Source organism: Falco rusticolus, chromosome 10 (genome assembly GCF_015220075.1).
Source record: "Falco rusticolus isolate bFalRus1 chromosome 10, bFalRus1.pri, whole genome shotgun sequence".
Classification (NCBI taxonomy): Eukaryota; Metazoa; Chordata; class Aves; order Falconiformes; family Falconidae; genus Falco; species Falco rusticolus.
Window position 1 is genome coordinate 16688587 of NC_051196.1, and position 16158 is coordinate 16704744.

General features: G+C 40.3%; 1 long non-coding RNA gene across 1 annotated transcript in view; it reads left to right on the forward strand.

Moving 5' to 3' along the window:
• Positions 1-1120: 1120 nt before the first annotated feature.
• Positions 1121-16158, forward strand: part of LOC119154963 — a 30809-nt gene continuing 15771 nt past the window's right edge. The window contains exons 1-2 of the long non-coding RNA XR_005106564.1: positions 1121-1504; positions 4340-4424. This is a non-coding gene — a long non-coding RNA (uncharacterized LOC119154963). The remainder of the gene's footprint in view (positions 1505-4339; positions 4425-16158) is intronic.

Here is a 16158-nt window from a genome sequence, read left to right on the forward strand (position 1 = left end):
ATCAAGACGATATAACTTAGATCAAAGTAGCCAGCAGAAGGGGCCATAGGAGGATTGTCCTTTAAGCTTCACCACGTTGTGTAAGGTGTTACCTCTTTCTTTCTCTAATCAGATTTCATGAAGAAAGCAAAGTTATTCTTTCCTGAAGTAATCAGAGCCCTCGGGTAGATCAGCAAGAAAAGCACCTGCCTTTCTTGCTTTAGATTTGGTTGATAAACCCCAGTTTTTGATAGGAGTTGGTTAATCCATAACTGAAGCATGTGGCCACAGCAACACCTGCCATGCAGGTGAGCTTTTAGTCTTGTTAATATACAAATACGGTATATATTTTTGTATTAACCTTGCATGAACATGCACCCAATGCACCCAGTGATCATTGTTAGTAGGAGAATTTAATGAAATGAGATCATAAATGTCTAATGTACTTTTTGTTGGGCAATAAAGTTGCCCACATGTTGTAATTGAGGTCTGAAGTTAACATGCTTGCTGGGGCCTCCCAGGGGTAGATTACGTAGGCTAATAGAGCACTTGAAAAAATGTTTTTCATGCTGTGCTTTGCCTCCTGTTATGTCCACTAGCCTTTCCTCCTTAACTCTGTCTTGGGTTGGTGCCCACTCTAATATCTACTGCCATCAAACTCAGCACTTGAAAATTAGGCACACGTTTGAAACATCTGCTTGACTGAGACCCTCCACAGTGACTATTAAGCCTTTGCCTCTGACATTTTCCGAAGTCCTTGGTTCTCTTCTTGTCTCCTGAGTGACCCTGCTGTAGTCCTCTGCAGATCTGTAAAGCAGGCTCCTATACTTCCTAATTGTGCAGATATTGGAAAGTGAAGTGGAGGCTGAAGGTTCGGGTTCAGGCTTAAATTTTCTAGAACTCAACTACAGCGTATAGGTGGCCAGTGTGTTTAAATCTGGAGCACTTTATATTCAGTTCTGTCCCAAAGTTTCATGTGTGTGGCTTCTGATTTGCACAGAGAAGTGTTACCTGTCTTTTCACCAGACACTCATGAACAGGTGTTTGGGGAGGACCCCATCTAATTTACCAAATGAGAAAGGGTTGAATTAAATCCCATATAGATAAAAATGGTGTTTCAGATAAAAAGGGTTGTGACCCATCAATGTATGTAAGAATCCCACTGAGAGGAAGGCAAATGCATTTTATAAGAAGGAATTTCACAAGATTTGTGTTAACTATGTTACATTACAGCTCCTTTTTCTGTGGCAACCAATGTGTTACTGTGCTAACAGACTAACCAGAAGACAGAACTCATGTTTTACAGAAACTTGTGTCCTTTTACAGAACAAACTCGTGATGGAATATTTGTCAGGATCTGTAGATCTGCTATTTCATTGCTACGGTTGCTTTCTCCCCCAGCAAATGTACACTGGCTGTGCCTTTACGTGTGACTATCGGGGGATGTTACTGTGCCCAATGACCTTCCCTGACACTGCTTTTCTATGGCCTTGGGTGACAGCTCCACAGTTACATTATGTTTGAGGTAAATACCTTTGATGTGACTATTGTATCATTAGATCTGATTGTCTGTCTTGTACCCTGTGTTGGTGTTCAGGGTCAAGTAAGTAAAATAGTACATAAAAAAAAATAAATGTGTGAAATGTTGCCATTTGAATTTGGAAGTACTTTACTGCAGAGGTGGGCTTACCAGTGGGGTTAATGGGACTGGAGCCCTACAATTAACTGAATTCTGCTTTGCCATATGTGCTTCAAGTCATTTTACAGAATTATGGTCACAGCACTGCACAATCTTTCTAACTGTACTATATCATCTTAGCTGGTTAATTGTGACTTAGAAATGGATTACCCATGTGGAAGATTGTGGTGGGTCAGACGCAGTGCTTGAAAGTGCTTTTGGAATAAGTTTTGAAAAGCTGATTGATGTGACCTCTCATGGAAGGGGACTGGGGGCACACAAAGTCTGCTCTGCAAGCTCCTTGGGGCAGAAATCCCATCTCTTGTGGTGAAAATAGATGATGGAAGTGAGGCAAAATGATTTTGGGCACAAGAACTTCTCTCGGGAGTGGGGACTGAACCCAAATCCTGCATCTGCCACTTCTGTTAGACTGTTCTTGGTAAATTTGACATGAAGTTGGAACTTCGGTCCTTTGGCTCGCATGTCTTAATTTGCTGCTGTGATGGTGGATTTCTTGTAAGCAATTCTCCCACATTTTCCTGCAAAGGTCCTCATTATATTGGTTGGCTGTCTCATCACAGATACCATGCTGTTTGTGATCTGTTGGCACTGTTTAAAAAGGAAATTGTGCAGGGCTCATCTGCACAGCTTCCCAGTCACAGACCAGTGCTTCAGGGGAGCAGTGAACAGGGAGATCAGGAGTTTTCTTTTCACATGCTGCAATCTCGTTTTGAGACGCCAGCTTGCTGAGGTAGGTAGGCTTTGGGCAGGAGGATGCTCGTGCGTGTGCATCTGAATACTGGAAATCCCAGGGCCAAGTGGAGCTGCACAGAGGGACAGCCTTGCCTCTTTTTCCTGACCAGGGAGAGGAGGCAGGAGCCTGGGACAGTCTTTTCCCCTGGAAGCAGCATCTGAAGGGGTCCAGCATCTCCTTGTGAGGTGGAGATGATAGGATGAATGTGGGGGTGCACGGGTGCTTTTTGGGAGGGTGTGAAAGGAGGTGTGAGGTGTTAGGAGTTGGAGAGCAGAGATGTATAGAGGAATTAAAGTTTACTTGTGTGAGTTTGTACTTGGTATGTATTTGTAAGATGAATTGCAATGCTATTACAGAAAATGGGGAAGCAGGGAGAAACAAGATGTTTAAAACCAGGACAACTGAAAAAAAAAATTGAATCCTGAAGAAGACGTAAAGATTGTCTTTATTTTAAAAAGCTTCGTGCATACTAATTTTCTTTTTTGTTTTAATTGGGGGGGGGGGGGCATGGCAGGATTATTTTTTTAACTCTGTAGTTGTGATGTTAGCCAGCAGAGGGAGGTCAAGACCCCGTTTTAGACTGTGCAGATTGGGCTGTATGAGCAGCACTTCTGGATGCACTTAATGGAACATTCTCAGCATAGTTAAGTGTTGGGGCCTGAATCAAGGGGTTAGGATACAATCAGGTGGTTTTTTTTATGAAAAAATGTAAGAAGGTATCTTTTGAAGCAGTGAATTATCAGTAATGCAAATCTGTACCTGGAACACCCTTGCATTGTGATTGGAGTAAGAAAATGTAAGAGTAAGAAAGTGAAACTTCTTAGAAGCTACCAAATCAATTTTCATTGTCCCGTCTGAATGAAATATAGTTAAATACCACTAACTTCTAATGAGTCTCAAAACACTTTCTGATCTTTGAGAACACCAGACAGCAGCAGTGGGCATAATGTTTTGAGAGTAACCTCTAAATTTTAACACAATGATCAAATTTTCTTGTAGATGGTTCTTGGGAAAGAAGTTAATTCTACATTTCTTCAGGTTTTTAGTGTATATTCTAGGACCTGTATATTCTAGTGGCAGGGGCATCCTGCTACATCTTTTGTGCCAAAACAAGAGTAATAGTGAAATATGTGAAAATAAATCAAGCACTGCTAGGTTTCCTTTAAACCTATAATTGTGGTCCCTCTGTGACAATAAGCTCTCAACTGAGCATTCATCCACTCAACTGAGCAGTTGGGAGGTTTATACCATCTCAAGCTGATAGCTTAAAATGTAAACCACATTTTCAAGTAATTCATTGTATAAAGTGGTCTTGAAAATGTTAAATTATACTAATTTGAGCAGATGTTGTTGCCCTAGCAATCTGGACAGATTTTTCACAACTGAGCAGCTTGTTCTTGTGTGCAAATACATATTGACAAAAGCTTCTTTGCTAGTTTCTTGAATTTCTTTAGATGGGCATTCTACAGATGTATATTTTTACTGCAAGGAAAGATGAAGTGTTGAAACATTTGAAGACTTAATTATAGGTGAGGTGAATCTCAAGATACAAGTAATAGCGTTTCCCTTTTTCACTTAAATCTGATGGGCTACCACTTGTGTTTATATACCATTGGAAACTTAATGTAGATGTAGTAGTAACGACTAAAACAAGTTGTGCTTTGTAAAGAGACCAAAGAAAGGAACTGAACAGTCCTTGAGTGAAAACAGTGAGGGGAATCAGCGTGTCTGGCATTGACATAATACTGCGAAATCAATGCTTTGATCAACTATAAAGCATAACAGCTGTGTGAAAGGTTTGCTGTGGTTAGCTGGCATTATCTCTTGTGTAAAGGAAAGTACATTGTAAACTAGTAAAAATTAACTGCCAGAGCACAATGATGTTTTTGTGACTAGGAATTCAGATAAAGTTTTGCTTCTGTTGGCAGAATGATAAAAAGAACTGGGGCCATTTGCATACAGGTGAAGAGAGGCGGTGATGTCCCGTGTTCCGCAGAGGCCAAGGCACCACAGGTATGTGAAGTGCTTCAGCTCTAAGTGCTGCCTTTAATTGATTTTTTTTTTTTTTTTTTTTTTAAACCTGGTTAATTGTGGAGTAGGCAGAAATGGTCTTGGGGAATGGGCAATACCAGGAGAAGTCATTGGGTGGCAGCAGAGCATTTAGCACTTCCCATGGCAGCCCAACAAAATAAAAGCAGAAGGAACTGTAGTTCTGCATAATTTTGGTATAGGTAACTGAAAATGAGATTTCAGAATGGTATTTGTGGTGAGAGAGTGCTGTGTGTCTGAGACAAGAGATTTCTCTCCAGAAGTGTGTTTGCATCTCTCTCTGTATATATATATAAATTAAATATTTTGTATAAATACATGTGTACACGTACACATTAAACCTATGTCTTTGTGTGGCATCTGCAGTTTTTAGCTCTGGTAGAGTAGCGAGGAGCTTTAACGTGATTATTACAACTACCAGCTCCCAAATTAGATCCCATATCCCTGACAGATCAAGCTTGTTCCAAAGATATATAGCTTAGTGCCAGTGTGAATAAAGCCATGTAATAGTTCTAAATTACTTTCCTGCTGGAAGGAATTGAGTGGGTCTCTGAATGTGGCCAGCAATACCCACTTTCAGCAAAACTGATAATTTTTATTGGTTGTGTTTGGCTTTTTGTAACAGAAGTATGAGAAGCAGGTCAGTTAGTATTTGTTTTCCTTTTTGGAAGGAGTTAACCTCTCCATATTTTTTCTACAGTGTAAATATTGAGTCTTTTTGGATTATGTGAATGGTGCTCGAAGGACTTTGAAAATGTTCTGTTTTTGGAACTAGAAGCTCAGTGTGTTTTGGGTGTGTTCATTTCAGTGAAGAGACAGAGGATTTGTTTTTATTTGTTTTGCGTTTTCCTTTTAACATCAGACCTGGAGAGGGGTGATGCTATGTACCTTAAAGGAATGTGGTATGGCCTTAAGAAGAATGCAAACTGTAGCATGCATACATAAATGTATGTGTTTCCTTTTCATCCTACACATTATGGCATTGCAACTCTGTTTGCTAGCTTGTGCTGAGTTGTTTGAGTTGCTGCTACTGTAAGGATCTTACCTTTGAACTGTTCTGTGATAGCCTGTTCTGCTGTCACCACCATGGGAATGCTATCCATCTAATACTTTATGGACAGTGTCCCTGCAAATATGGAAACTCAGTGATTGAAAGGAATGTAACATGTTCCTTTTGCTACTTTGCTTGGGAATAAGAAAGTTAAAAATGGGCAACTGTAAGGAATTATTCCACCATCAAGTTTTAATTTCTGCTGTTTGGAAGGTGCCGCTAACAATTCATGCTGGATGCAGTCTTCCAAGTATAGGTTGAACTGAAGTGTGTGCAACGCTATGCTACAGAGCCATGTTTTATCTTGAAGATAAGCAGTTTGGGGACAAAAGCCCACACTTAGAGTACTTGAAGGAAGAGGCTGCTCACACTGACTTCCTACAGGCATTAGGGACAGTCTGGCTTGAGATTTGCCTCTGCAATAGGAAGGGACTTGTGGTTCATAGCTTCTGCTGACAGCTGAGCTGAACGTGAGCTACCAAATCTGTACTTTCTGGACTCAAGATCTTGCCTTGGTAATGCCAAGTTTTTCCGAACAACACTCATTTCTGTGTAGTTTCAGGACTCTGCTGGATTTGGAAGTCCCTGCTCAAGCTAAAACCCAAAACTTGTAGAAACAAGGTATTGCCTCTGATGAAGAGCTGCCCTGTTTTCAAGCTCTCACTAAGCTCAGAATTCGGTGCTTGCTCCTACACCTCGAAAAGCTATTATCTTTTTCCAGTAAGGGGCAGCAGTACCTGGATCCCAGCTACCTAGGAGTCTTAAACCCATGTTTACTGGTGGCATGTGACCTCTTCAAGGAATAAGGGCTTTTGGCTCCTGCAGAGCTTAATAAAGCCTCTTTTTACACCCTGTTTTTAGTACTGTTGGGGACTCTGAAGAAAGAGGTCTCTAAAACTATATTAACACTTTGGCTGAGCGTATTACTGCTGAAAATAGGTATTAGAATAGAAGTTAGCACATCAGTTGACAAAAGTATCAGATGTCCCCTGCCCTGAAAAACTTACAAAAATAGGTAAGAAGCAATGCGTGAAAGGAAACCTGTTCAGTTATAGGAAGGTCTGGTTATAGTGTTTTTTAGTTTTATTCACTCATTCCAAGCAAGAAGAAATGGCATGGAGGTGAACTGTAGAGAACCCAAAGCAGGAAAGAAATTCCACAAACTCAGTATTTGCCAAGTGTGCCTGGACTTGCTCCTTTGCGATGTAACCCTACCTCTGTGTGTTTGTGTGCCTGTGTTTGGGAAGCTGAGAGGGCAGGGTGTGCTCAAGCACAGATGTTTTAGGTGATCTCAGCTGAACACAGGGGGCGGAGGGCAGTCTTGGAGGCATCAGCACTGATTTGGTAGGTCAGAATGTGAGCACATCTCTCAGTAGTGTTGTAACATGCTTTCTGTGAGAAATGTAAGCTACCATGTCACTTAGGGAGCAAGTAGGAGGTAGGTGGTACAGCTAAGGGAGCTGCCTCGTGGAAGGCACAAAACAGAGAATGGGGAAAGAGGACAGTGATGGGTAAGGTGGCAGTGAGACCTCATTCCTTGTATTTGGACCAGATGCCATGAGGTTATTAACACTGCATGATCTTCTTTCTATCTGCAGTGATTAAACTACAGTGAATGCAGTTCATCCCTGCTGTTTTCTCTTACTAGTTTAAGTAATTCCCTCATTACTTGTTGCATCCGCATAGCTCTGTACTTATTTCTATTTGCCTATACAGGGGGGAGATGTCCCCTCATGCAGTGTTTCATTATTTGCTTCCATGCTTAGTGTTCACTTTTTCAGAACGTTAAGGTGTAGACTGGAAAGGACAGGAGTTACAGTACTGAAGGTCAAGGGTACAGGCTCTTAACGATACCTCTCTTTGGCATGAACGTGCATACTAGGAATGCAGTCATTGGTGAGAATGTGATGGTAGAAACAACACTGTGCTTTTTTATCTGTAGAGAATTTATTTGAAGCCACTTAGGAATTATGTCTGCCTGTGGTGATTAAGAGAATTGGTGGTAGAAAATGAAGGTGACTAATGGGAGTGCTGTCAATTTTTTGTTTGTAGTACACATTGCAGAATTTTCTTACTTTCTTTTTGATGAAGACGCTGGTTGAGGAAAGAGGCTGATACTGGAAAAACTTAAAAGGCTATTAATTAGAAATCCATTCTAACTGTTCTGGTACTGATGCTTTATATCCTTTTTGAGACTATGTGTGCTGGTTCTGTCTCTTGGAGGAGTCGGCTTTCTAAATCTCAACTTTGTAACCCTTAATTAATAGTTTTTTGAAATAAATTGCCTCTGGCTTTCATTTCCTTCATATTCAGGGGTTTGTCATCATGACTGCAGAAAAAAACCCACAGTGCCTATTGTCCTGTGCCTATTTTACGTGCTGACAATGAAAAAACTTTCTTTTTCCCCACAAGTTTGCAATGACATTCTCGTCTTTTCTACGGGTTACTTCAAGAGGATAACCACCATTTCCTCCCAGTTAACTTCCCTGTGTCAAAGAGATTTGATCATTTCCATGGGTGGAAAAGGGCAGTTTGCAGGCTGATAATTGCTTACGTACCTCTGCAGGCTGTTGCAAAGGATGCTATCTTAGGGCAAATCTCTAGGAGACACAAAACCAGCATGTTAACAGAACAGCATGAGGATCTGTAAGATAAGCGTTGACTGGTGCGTGGAGTCCTTATAGCCTGAGTAACCACAACCAATGGTCAGTTTTGCTAGTAACTCTAGCAGGAATTCTTGAGGGTTCCCTTGGATCCGTCTTGTATTCAGCAAGTGCATCCAAATCTCACATGTTTCAAAGAGTGATTTTTAGGCTGATGCCTGTTTTAATGGAAGTTTTAGCTAGAAAGGTTCAGGCTGTGTAATTAGGGAAAAGATTATACAGGAATTTTTGAGCAAAGAGGAAAGTAAGTACTGTCATCTTGAAGAAGGGCAACCTAAGTCATCAAAGCATTGATGTATTTTTGGGACACATTGAGCTGAAATGCAGTTACTCGAAAGCTCTGTAGGCAGGAAAGCAATATACGTACGACTATATGAGTGCTAATGAGGTGCCTTGGTGTCCTAGTATGTGTACTGTTCTTGTGGTGGAGGTGACTTCCCAGAAAAAGTGATGTAAAAATTGTAGAGACACTTGCTTGAATCTACGCTGAGTATGAGCTTTTGTGTTGACAGGTAGTGGTACCGTTACCTCTGCACGTTGTAAATAGCTGTCAATAATCCATGTAGTTGTGTTAATGCTCTGAATTCTTCTGTAATATGGTCTAGGATATTTCATAAATTCTGGTCATGGATGTGCAAAGAAGCATCTCTACTTTTTCTTCAGCGTTTAGGATGATGTTGTTCAAGTCCCGACTCCATTACCCTCGTTCAGTGCTGAATTGGTGGCCCAATTACAAATTAGGGGGTTGTGCCGATTTTTGCCAGTGTACCACAGAACTTTGTCATGTGGCCTTATATATAAGGAAATTAATAATTATGTATTATTCATAAAACAATGTTTCCATCATTTTGTCCGTTTCTTCTCCTTCAATACACCAGCAGAGGGTGAAGGATTTATTGCCTACTGAATTTAGTTTAAATTCAGGGATAAACTACTCTGACTCCCCTTCTGAAAGAACTGTTCCTGTGATCTGAAACACTCTGTGCTTTCTGAATGCATAACGTATGCTGTGTGCCATGCGAAGCTAGGAGGTACGTCCTCTCCATGTCTGAGTAGTGTTCACAGCAAAAACTTCCGATGTACCCTTTTCAAGCTTTTTGAAGCATTATTGTTTTCTTTCAGAGCTGCCAAGTGGATGTCTGTCTGGAATGTGCAGTTTTAAGCTTTTTTTAGATCTGCCTGATAGTTTCTGGTCTGCATGAGGGAGATGATTAAGTAAGGTGGCTGCAAGGATCTGTCTTGATCTGAAACTGTGGCTTTCTACAGCAGGCTTGACTGCTCAGTGCACACTCGGGGAGTTCTTCCACTCTTTGTTGCATGCCCTACTGAGCTGGGTTACAAACAGCACTTTGTATTCTGAAAATGTAGCCAAAGGTGGAAACTTGAACTTCCTGGAAGAGAAAACAGATCCTTTTGGTATCTCAAAACGGGTTAGTCCTTGCAATATCCCAACACATTTTTTCTGACTAGAAGGCCGGGATTCTGAGCTCTTGATTTCTTAAGAGAGTAGTGGAAATTAGTCTACTATTCAGCAGAATTTTGAGCAAATTTTTTGAGCTGTTCTGCAGAAGGCGGCATTATTTCTTGACTCCAAGTCCACTGAGGAGTCTGAAAGATTTCCACTGCTTTCAGTGGGCTTTGGTCAGACATGTGATGCCTGATTCATGATTATGGAAATAGCACGGAATGTCACTGTGGGGTGTTTTTGGACCCTAAAAGCAGATGGGCAACATACCTATAGCCTAGCTTTTCATATTTTCCAAGTGCTTTTCCACTAAGAAAATGAAGTAAATAGTTACTATAAAATTATCAGTAAAAATTATCTAGATGCTCGATGTGTTCAGAAACAGTTTTTTAAATGGTTTTCAGGGTGTCTTCCTGAGTCTTTTGAAATTTTCTATATCCAAATACAGTGTCTCATAGGACAATTTTTCAAATTGAATGTTTTCCTATTGTATTCAGGCAGCTCAATGAAGAGAAAGGAGTGGTTGTGAGCAGGTATGACTTGCTCCTAAGTACCCTGAAAAGATAAATGAGCAAGACTTGAATAAAAACAAATTTGTCACCGTGATTTAATAGTTCAGAGATGCCTAGAATAAAAAGTGTGGTTACATTTTTGTGGTGCATAATTTGTTTGAAATAAATGTTTTTTTCCAAAGAATTTTAGTGATTTAGGTTCTGTAATATTTGGCATGTTTGTTATGTGCTTTCTGGGGTTCCTTTTGCAAAGATGGATAAAGGATTGATATCACTCTGGAGAGCGTTTATCTAGAGTAAAGGCAGTTTCTTTTCATTCTCTGATTCTTATGGTAGTGACTAGAGGCTGTTTGAGATCGGGGCTGTGTTGTATTAGTACACAGGACAGTAATAACTCCTGTCCTAAAGAAACTGTAACCTAAAAAGGCAGCACGAGGAAAGGGACATACAGGGAAGTAATGATAAAATAAGATTCATTTCAGTGGTGTCTGTCTTTCTGAGATAAGGTATCTTCTGGGGGGAAACCAAGTGGATTGGTGAAGGGAAGAACCTGGCTGAACCTGTGCAGGAGGTAAAGGATGATGAAATGAAGTTGAGGTGAAAAAACAGAAAGGAGGGGAGAAAGGTAGCTCCAAACTGGGTGGACAATGCTGAGTTGGAGCCTCTGAGTGATCTCTGACTGAAGACCATTTTCTTTCTGTTGAGAAGCACAGTGTGTTTTTATGTTATGTATACATATTTGTCTGTATGTGTGCGTGTGTGCTCAATTGCAGCCATCTGTCTGCATGTGCTTTATTAGTCGTTTCTCACTAAGTATATCTGTATATATATATTTTGCAACATGGTTATTGTGCTAGGTTTTTATTTCTCTCTTGGGAAAAGCATGAAAGACAGAATATTTGAGAAACAAACTTCTTTGAACCTGACTTCCTCTATCATACAGTGCCTCCTTAGTGCTTCCTGTGTTGTGGCCACACGGTGAGATACTGTCCCAGTGGCAGCAACGGTACAACTCCAGCATGGTCAGTGCTGGGACATCTCGAGGTCTGAGGGGAAGTCCTGACTTGGTGTAAGGCAGTGGAATATTTTGTGGCGATGGTTTTGACACAAAGGTTATATAGCTGGCTCAGTCCTTCTGTATGTCATGGAGTTCAGCAACGATTTTGGTGTCTGAGATCCCCAAATCCTTTTGAAAGCTGTACGCATTTTGTGTGTCTTCTCAAAGACTTGTCTCTTTCTGCACAAGGTTCACCATTCGAAAATAAATTCGCTGTGTGAGGGTTCTTGTTTTCAGTATCTCAGAAGTGTTAAAGTCTAACCCCAAAATTTTTATTTATGTCCTCCTCGTTCATTGACGGGGGGGAGAACAACAGATAAGTTGGGAACTTGCTTGAGTTTCAAAAAACAAAGCACACAGGGGCCCATTCTTTTTGCAGTAAACATCTCTGCTGAAGTGCTCGGAAAAAAGTGAGGGCTTGAAACACTAGGTTATTTATTATTTTTCCCCCCTGCGCATTGGAGATGGATTTGGAGTTATTTCTTCATTTAGCCCAGAAAGTTGATTTTCATTAATAATGCTACCTCTAATGTTTCATTGTAGTCTTATTTTAATGAAATGTTTGAGCATTAAGCGTTTTTCTCACAGCAGTGAAACAATGTACCTTTCCCTGCCAAAGACCACATTGACTTATATCCTCCTCATTCCTGTAGCTGGAAGGTGAAGTTTGGAATTTTTCCACTTACCCCAGCTGCCAGTTTGCCATCATTGATCATTATCAGGAGTCATTCAACTGAAGTGTCTGATGTACAGCAAAGCATGTTCTTGGCTGTGTGTGATGTATTAGCTGTTTCAGGTCTTGGGGTCCCGCTTGTGCTGGTTTCTGGAAGGCTGTCCTTTATAACTGGTCGTAGTTTGCTGAGAGATTGCTCCTGTGGTATAATTAAGTTGTAGTGCACTGATTAGTTGGGGGAGTGTGTGTGATTGGAGGGGAAGAGTTTGCTGACACCCATGTTATAAACAGAGTACCTAATCCAATTCCTTGGCACTCAGTGGAAGTGTAGCTATTCAATTCAATGAGAGGAGGCTCATGCCTAGTGCTTTTTTGAGCAATTCTGTGTCAGCAAAATGTTATGCTATCTGGTAAGAAAGGTGTTATGAGATTGTGTGAGTTACTTGCATTTGGTAAAATCCTCAGACAGTTAATGGGGCGAGGAGGAGGAGAGGAGAGAAATAAAACAAGGTCTATCGGAAGCTCTTATTCAGTTGAAAAGAAATCAGATTTTTGTCATGTGAAAGTACCTCATAGTATTTAGTACCTTAGAGTTCACCAGTAAGTGAGGTTGCAGGAACCTGGCACATCATGCTAATGCACAAGGCACTGTAAATGCTTTGGATGCTGAATTAAGTCAGTTTCTAAACCCGGAATTTCATCGCTAGTGAGGCTTTTGCTTTTCTGTGACAGCTAAACACTTAGACTTAACATTGTGCTTTGCTTTGCATCAATGCCTTGTTTCAGCAGTGTAGTTAGTAAGTTAAGATATAAAACCAGAAGGAATTTTAAAAATTCAATTGATCTTAGTATTTTATGATCATTGTATTTTGATTTAGTGATGCTTGTTTCATTTTGAGTTTTTCGGTTCCATGTTAGGATTACATATGCTATATGAGAATTTGTTTAAAGATCATTTTTATTGGAAGTAAAATAAAAACTGGAAATCTTTCTGTTATTCTAAGGGTTTATAACAGCTTGTTTGTACAAAGTCTAAATTTGGAGCCAGGTTTGACTTGTCCTTTAAAACAAAAATAGTCTCAGAACATTGCTAATAAATGCTGGAGGATTTGTTAGTGCTCAAACAAGTTTGAAGATACTTGAATTGTTCGCCAGACTTACCCTTTACGCTGATGGAGTTTGGGTTAGAAGGTATGGGTCTGCATTGTGCTTTCCTTAAATAGCTGATCGTTCAGTATTAGGTGCATAACAGCTGTCCTTATTTTTTTGTAGTTGTTCATGTTTGGTTTTTTTTAACAATTTCATATCTATTAATCATTTGTTAACCCTTTATAAACCATTTATAAATGTACCTTGAATAAAAAAGTGTGACCATCCAGTTTTTTCCTCAAGTTTAATATTAAAGGCGAGTCCAAGGTCAAGATGGGCACAGGGAGGCTTTAGAGAGCTGGTGCAGTTTATATTTTGGCCAGTCAGCTGAGGAACCACGTGGAACTAAAATTAGTAAAGTGTATGCAGTAAAGAAAGTTCACACGGTGTAATATGCTGTGGGCAGTATTAGCGTTGATTTACCCAATCTGTTAATGGTGTGGTCTGTCTAGACCTTTGGAACATTCCTTAGCTCCTTATTTAATGTAGGAGGAATCATTTCTGAAATTAGCATATAAATTGTCCAGAGTCAGCAGCCCTTTAAAACAGTGTTCTAGCCTTGTGTCATGGCACAATAACTGTTGAAAAAACCATAAATTTCCCAATCAGGCATGTTCTCATGAAGAAGCTCTCAGCTTCAGGTTACGTGCTGAAATAATGTGTAAACCTGAGAAAATTCATTAAGTTTAAAATGGGGGAATTGTCAGGATTTGATTTGGGTAAGTTGTATTTATTTAGTCATGTTAATAAGGGGAAGCATATTATGATAAGGAAACATCCGGCAAGGTCTATTAATGTAGAAGGTGTTAGTCTATCTAACTGAAACTGGAGGCTTTTCTGACTTGGACTTAATTTTTTCTTTTCTTTCCTTGGTCTTCCACATAACATGTATGCAAGCCACGCTGTGTGGTGCATTCATTCCACAGCTCAGTCCACCCGAGACTCATACGAAAGCAAATCTTGCTCCTCGTGCTGGACACCAGCTTGCTGCAGAAAGGTGTAAGGAACCTGTTAGAGGCAAATCCACCTCCCTGGCTCTTGTTCTTTTGTTGGCTCTTCTGAAGTGCTGTACGTACTTCTTCCCACTTTAGCTGCAGAGAGTTACGTACAGCATCCCGTTCCTAGGTTGTGATTTTCAGAGGTAGGTAACATAACACACATTCTACTTGTGAATTTGTACAGGAATTGGGAACTCGCCTTTTAGATGCGTACACAGAGATGGAAAATGAATTACTGTATGGTGTGGTAGGTTTATTTGGCATGAATCTGAGATGACCACACTGAGCAGTTAAGCCAATAAAATCTTTGTACTACAGAATCATGTGTTCTGAACATGCCATGCACTTCACAGAAAAACTATTTCAGGAATGTTACTAGAGAGCTTTATATGTTTATTTGGTACTTATTTTTCGTCTCCCTTGCTCCAAAAGCCAGGTGCTTTAATCACAATGAAATCAATTGCCCAGGTCACAGGGAAAAAGAAATGGAAAACAATTACAGAAACTCCTAAAAAATATCTAAAATAACACTTTAATATGTAACTGAATAAAAATTTTAAGTTGGGATGTTTCCTTACCTCCCAGGGGTTAAATACTGAAATTTTTACTGAAAATACCCTATTAAAAATTATTTTTCATTCCAGCAATGTTTGGCTTGTGACCAGGAAAGCCTCCAAGATGCTGGATCTTGAATTTGTCCTGGTCCCAGTGTCTATCCTATACGGCACCCCAGTGTTCTGGAGAAAGAAAGCATATGTTTTTGAGGAGTGGGGGAGAAAACTTTTTTTTTCCTTATTGTAAAGAACTGAACGAGCTGTCTGTGTGTGTGGTGATGATAAAACCAAAGCCAGCTTCTTCAAAATAAATTGCTTACCTGATGCTTTGCTAGAGTAGGGCATGAGAAGAGTCACTTCATAAATGCTTTATCTTGTCTTTTGTTCAAATAACTTTATTTTATACATGAGCAGCCCCAATGACCTTCTGATTGGGATGCCATGTTTAGGCTTGTACTTTCATTATCAGGATCTCAAAACAGTAGCTTCTTTTTGTTTGCTTTTTATTATTTTTTTTTTTTAAAGAAAGATAATTTAGATGGCTAAACATAGGAATGCTGATAGATGCAAAGTTACGTGCAGTGAGCACGGTTTGTGTTCTGTGCTGTTCTAGCCTGGCACAGGGAGGCCTTGGCTGGTGTCTGTGGGCCTGAAGCTTGATAGAAACTAAAATTGTGGTAACAAAGTGACGGGCAAACAGTATAGCTTGAAGTAGCATACAGGAGTCCTGGCTTTTATTTGCACACTCCACTTGGGGTGAAATGGGTACACTGAGCCTTCCCGCTAGAGCAAGCGATAGCAGTTATTTTGTGATCGTGAGCTTAGCAACCGAAGACTTGCATTTATTTCACAGGCTTTAGAGGGTGTCTGATCCAAAGATAACCGTGCTCAAAAGTGTCAGAATGTACTGGATGAATCAGTGCAGGCCATTGCTCATGCAAACGTGAGGTGGTTTACAGTGCTTTCCGACAGGCACAGATTTGGAGAGGTGCTACGCGAGGTCTCAGCACGCTTCTCTGCACACCTCCTGCACCTCTGCCGTAGCGCTCCTGGAGAGCTGCCTCTGCCAAGCTTGAGATATTGTCAAGTACCTCTGAGGGACCACACTTGGGATTATTTCACTAAGTTTGTGGCTCACGTCAGATCTAACTGTGTGACACACAAACTTGCTGCATCAATAATGCATGGTGTTTGCGGGGCAGAGTTATATTCCTACAGTCTGCATGTTGTAAAAGCCACGTTATTTTGGGTAGTCCCCAGTGGAAAAAGGGCTTTGAATTTTCTTATCTATGCTCCTCTCTGACATGATGTTGCTTGTGGTAAATGATGTATGTTTGTTTTTATGTTTTCCTTTTAAAATATTTCTGCTTCAGTGGCACTTTAAATGTTGGAAGGGTTTCCCCTCTCCCTTATTACTCAATTTAATTGGAATTATGGTGCCTATCAAAAAGTATTACTGCAAGGTGACCTGGAAATAATCATTTCCTTTCATCTATACCAAGCATTTGTAGATCATTTAAATGTCACAAATAAAAAAGTCTCATTCACAAAGAAATGGCTTTATATGAGCACAGTA